This window comes from Gossypium hirsutum, unplaced genomic scaffold, assembly GCF_007990345.1.
Source record: "Gossypium hirsutum isolate 1008001.06 unplaced genomic scaffold, Gossypium_hirsutum_v2.1 scaffold_1410, whole genome shotgun sequence".
Taxonomy (NCBI): Eukaryota; Viridiplantae; Streptophyta; class Magnoliopsida; order Malvales; family Malvaceae; genus Gossypium; species Gossypium hirsutum.
In genome coordinates, this window is record NW_024403607.1 from 3,308 (window position 1) to 9,165 (window position 5,858).

A 5,858-nucleotide genomic window follows, 5' to 3' on the forward strand; every position below is an offset into this window, starting at 1 on the left:
GAGCTTCAACAAATGTTAAGTTAATGTGTAAATTTTACGAAGATTAAGAAATTTACCATATTGTTCATTCGTGTGATCTCTCTTCAACGCGTTAGGATATGACACTCCAGTTGTATTCTTTGAAAATTAGATTTAGCTCTTTCTTACCTTCTTCAACCTCATCATTGTTCACCATACTTTTTTGTCTTGGTTCTTGTTCAGGTTCAACTAATCCTTCCATGTCTCGAACAGTAATTGCATGGAGCTGCTCTATTGGCTTAGTTTCTGTTTTACTAGGCAAGCTGCCTTGTGGTCTTTTGGAATTAATTTAGCAAGTTGACCTATTGAATTTCGAGTCCTTGAATTGATGCTTGCTGATTTTTCAGTTTGCCTCAGCATTTGAAATGAGTTTTTACATGGAGATAAACTTTTTCAAGATCTCCTTAAGGTTCGGCTTCTTCTTTTCTAATAAGGTAGTTGGAAGCCTAGAAGTGGTTGCGCTCTTTGATTTCCTTAATCACCCCAAGAGAAATTAGGATGGTTCCTCCAACCTACATTATAGTTATTACCATAAGAGTTATTTTGGGTTTAGAATTATTACCCATATAATTAACTTGTTCATTCTTGTGCTAGGACCGAAGGGTAAGCATTCTCGATTATTCCTTCCACTCCATTTACATTGCATTCCATCACCAGATTCACCTGTGTAGAAATATATAAACCATCAATATTCTTATTTAATACTTCTACTTAGTTTGATAACATGGTGACTGCAACTAAATTAAAGACACTAGCTGGTTTCATCACTTTGCCTTCATGACTTGCCACTAATAATATTTAGTTTCATCTCTTTTATAAACTCATAAGCTACTTTGGTGTTTTACTGTTCAGTGTTCCACCAGTTGCTGTGTCAATTAACTGCCTAGTTGAAGGATTCAAATTGTTGTAGAAGGTTTGAACTTGCAACCATAAAGGTAACCCATGATGAGGCACCTTCTTAAGAAGTCTTTGTATCTCTCCCATGCATCATATAACGTCTCTAAATCGATCTGCACAAAGGAAGAGATGTCATTACTCAACTTAGTTGTTTAGTCAGTGGAAAGTACTTAGAAGAAACTTCTCAGTCATTTGAGCCCATATAGTGATAGAACTTCGTGGTAAAGAGTTTAACCACTACTTTGTTTGTTCCTCCACGATAATGGGAACAACCATAAGCGAATGGCATCATTAGTGGCGCCATTTATCTTGAAAGTGTCACAAATATTTAGGAAATTGGTCAAATGAGTGTTAAATCTTCATCTTACAAACCATCAAACTAAACATACTATTGTACCATCTAAATAGTGTTTGGCTTTAGTTCAAAATTATTTGCAGCAATTGTGGGTCGCACAATACTCAATTCAACCCCAGTCAGAATGGGCTTGGGATAATCATACATAGTACGAGGAGCAGGAGCTGCAGGAGGTAACTAATATTCTAATTACTACCCATATCCTAAGTAATAATGATGTCCTCTTGTTCGTCTACTGTATCCTATCGACTCTGCCTTGCTTCTTCACGATTTCTACAAGCAGTACTTTCAATTTCACTATAAAAAATAATGGTCCCGACGGGTTCTTCTAGTCAAATACTAAAAGAACTTGCCATAAGAAACAAAATAAAAATTAGAATGTAGAAATTAAATTAAAATATAAAAAAATAATAAAAATGGTTAAATTAATAAAAATAAAGTTTTCCTAATATTCTAGTCCCCGGCAATGGCGAAAAAACTTGTCGTGTCACGAAACATACTAAAAAAATGACGAAGCCAAGTGTACCTATCGATAAATAGTATAGTGTGGTGAGTAGAGATATCGTATCCACAAGACTACAAGTATTAGTAATTACCGTTTTCCTATTATTTAGTCGACAAATTAGAGTGATTGGTTTTGAACGAAATTTATTCAATTAATCTAACTAAGAACTCAACAAAAAATAAATTAGAAAAATAACCGAATAATACCAATGACAGAGACAATACCTAGGAAAGAATCCAACTAGACTTCACATTTTATTATGATCTGAATTAAACGATTTATTCACTTGGTATCTTAATCTGTAAAATCCCTAAATTATGCTAATATCTTTCGAGAGCAAGAACAACTGACTCTTGGTTTATTATTGAAATATCTTTCTAATTAAAACCCCTATCGTTGTATTAACTGATCTATGGATTTCTTATTAGATTTTACTCTAATCCGGTAGATTTATGTTGTCCTATTTCTAGTATTGCATGCAACTCCACTCAATTATGCTAGATCTACTCTGAAACAAGGACTTTTCCTCCACTGAATTAAGCACATTAAATATGAATTTATATCCCAGAAATATTAAAACAAGATGTAAGCACACATAACTGATGAAAAGATTCAATTATTTATCGCATAAAATAGAAATTAAATAATAGAATTTATCATATGTTTAATCTTCCCTAGGTATTTAGGGAACTAGTTCATAATTCTGAATAAAAATATCTCAAATTCAAAATAATCACAAGAAATAAAGAAACTCATAAAACATCAAAACATATTAAAGGAGGTCTTTAACCTTGATTTAGATTTGCTTCAGAGTTGGCTCCAATGGTGATCTTTGACTTGTTTTTTCCTTATTATCTGATTGCTCCCTTCCCTCTTTTCTATTTGCTATTTATAGATTTTAAAATGCTCAAAAAGGCTAAAAATTGCACTTTTCTGTGTGCTTGGGAAACAAGTTGTGAAATTGACACGGTCTGGGACATGGCCGTGTGTCTAGCCCATGTAGCTCACACAGCCGTATGTCCAACACGTGTGGGAAGGCCTAGCCCTTGTGGCTCCTGAATCTACATTTTTTGTTTGATTTTCACTCGTTTTTTGCTCTTTTTGCTCTCAAATGCTCACCTGAGTTAGGAACATGAATTCATAGGATTAGGAATATCAAATTCACTAATTTCATAAATAATCATAAAAAACATTAAGAATGAGATTAAAATATGTTAGTTTTATCACTTATCCGTGTCATAGGCCGTGTGTACCCTAGAGCTTTTTCTAAATTTTTTCATGGGACATGTAGTTACAGCTAGATACACGTCCTAGCACATGGTCGTGTACCCTCTTTAAATATAGGGCTTTTTTTCTTTTTTCTTTTGTCTCCCTTACCCGTTCCACAAAGCCTTCCTCCCTCCTAACCGCTATTTAAGCACCTCAGTCGCTGGCCCCCATTTTTTTTTGGATGTCGTTTCCCCCAAATCTTTCCCTAGACACCTTCTACCTTATCATCTATCCCTCTCGCTGCCATCTCCCCTCACAAAATGTTGACCTTTTTTTTTCTTCCTTTTAGATCTCACACATGTCGTCGTCCCCCTCGCCCTATCTTTCCACCACCATTTTTCATCGTCTATTTGCACATTCCCCATGCCACCACCGTTTCCTTTTCTCCTTTCTCCACTCACAACTATCCCCACCCAAGGATAACCCTTCTCCCTTACGTTCCAAGCCCTTCAAATAGCCATCTACCCTCTCCTTCATGTCTTTCTTCATGCTACCACCAGCCGTAACCCCGTTGGGTCACCGGGACGCCCTGTGGCACAGCGAAAAAAATATTTCGATGATCTAAACCAGTAATCCATGCACGAGGAACAAATTGAGAAGGAAAAGTTATAAGAAGTCATGGTTCGACATAACCTTTCTGTGATAAATTTTATTTATTATATCATTTTGTCCTTTATATCTCAATTGGACACAAGTCATGGAATAGTCACACTTGCAAATTCCAATCTCATGTTTCTTGATACCCAAAGTAGACTACAATAAACAAATAAGTGCAATATCACATATTAACTTATTTGAGCATGGTCATGCATTTCTAGTCTCACTTCATCAAGTGGCATAAGATATTGCTCCCATTATGTAGGAGAGACAAATCCTATTTTGATCAATCATATCCCACTACATAGATTGTGGCATACCCAACATCAGTCTTTATAGTACAACCTATTACGGTAGATGTTTGACTATATCAAAATATACGACTCACTATGTCGGGACAATGATGATCTCAAGTTTAAGGATTGTATACATAGTTATCACTATGAGTAATGTTGTGACTATTATATAATAATCCAAAAAACATACTCATGGCGAGCCAGTCCAATATGTTGTTCTCTAACATATACTCATGTATTGATTTGACATCCCCATGTCAATGACAACACTTTGTCACCAATCAACTACATATTAGTCTTAATGCATTATTTTTTCCCAAGCTCACAATAACACTTGACTAAGAACCTTTTAGAAATAATCATATTATTCACGGGACATTATTATAAATCAGTTTATTTTACACACATAGAAAGTGAAACTGAAATAACAATAGCATTGCATTTTATTAATAAACAAGGTAGAATGAATATGTGATTACAATCATCTCCTGATTGGTCTTTGGACATACTCTAACAAACCCCCGGTACCCTACCAGTCATCCTTCCATTTCACTTTGCGCCACATCTGCGCCGTTGTCGAATGCCACCCCCACGCCGCTATCGACACCAATACACCGAAACATCTATGTCTTTGGTTTTATTTTTTATTATTATTTATTACTAGTGTTTTTTAGTTTATGATTATTATTAATTTTATTTTCATTTTCATTTTTTCATCCTTTTACTGTTTAATTTTGCATAAATTTTAGATTAGATTTGCTCAATTTGTTATTTCAATTTAGTTTAGTTTATTTTAATATCCGTGCTCTGTTTTAGCTAATTTTTAGTGTTTCTCTGATAGATGGTGCCCTCTGTTATTGTTGAATACGAATCATTTCAGGCACGTAGATAGGACCCTATAGTGTATTGGTTTCCATGGTTTGTAATGTTTACCGGCAATAGCCTAATACATTTTATTGCCAATTCTTATTTCAGGTACATAATGTTGAATATACGAGGAAAAAGTAAGGTACCCACTAATTCCAAGAAACGAAAGGTTGTTAGGACCACATCTTCCTCCTCTCAAACTGCAATCACTCGACACTGATACCTCACATTCGACCATTCACCCCATGAGGAGATGTACCAGCACCTGAAGGACAAATAATTGGGTTTGGGTTAGTGTATCAACTGGGAAGCCCTTCAGAATATAGGTCTATCCGCACGGGTTCATACTTTATTGGATGCGACATCGTGGGAACAGTTCTTTGCGATCGTGGAGCCGACATATGCTAAGCTTACTTTGGAGTTTTTCTCCACATTTTTCCTATAGATCGTGCTATCGTCAAGGGATGAACCTTGAGTAGTGTCATTCTGTCTTGGAGACGTCACTCAATTCTTGATTCTTGCGGGATTTTGAGTCATTCTCGGTATATATTCTAACAACTTATTGGCTATGATCGAGTTCTCCACTCTCTTGAGACACGTACATCAATCAACCTTTCTCTGTTGGTTTGACATTTTTGAGGTTGCCACTTCGTACAAACTGAGCTAATCTAAGGCTTGGTGCCTACGCCTACCCCTGGCCCTGTGCTACGTTCACACTATTTTAGCCCACACTCTAACTGGTTGAAAAGAGAGTGCGAGTGTCGTGGGCACTTTAGAGTCAGAGCTCCTATGGAGCATGCATGATCAATACCCGATTGATATAGCCTATTTCATGGCCCACTGCTATTGGCATCAAAGTGAGCCTCTACGTAAATGACCTATCTGTATGGGTCCATATGTGACACGCTTAGCCTATTACTTTGGCCTTCTCGAGACCTCTGAGTAGATCGGCACTCTCGATTTGATTGGGGACTTGGCATTATAAGGTTTAGGTATAATGAAACATATGAGGAAAGTCACCCATCGACTCGAGGCTTTTGGTGATCAATACATT

General features: G+C 36.3%; 1 non-coding gene across 1 annotated transcript; it reads left to right on the forward strand.

Moving 5' to 3' along the window:
* Positions 1 to 955: 955 nt before the first annotated feature.
* On the forward strand, positions 956 to 1,061 carry LOC121227710 (small nucleolar RNA R71). Its single transcript, XR_005925239.1, has one exon. It is a non-coding gene; the product is annotated as a small nucleolar RNA R71 (small nucleolar RNA).
* The last annotated feature ends 4,797 nt before the right edge of the window (positions 1,062 to 5,858 follow it).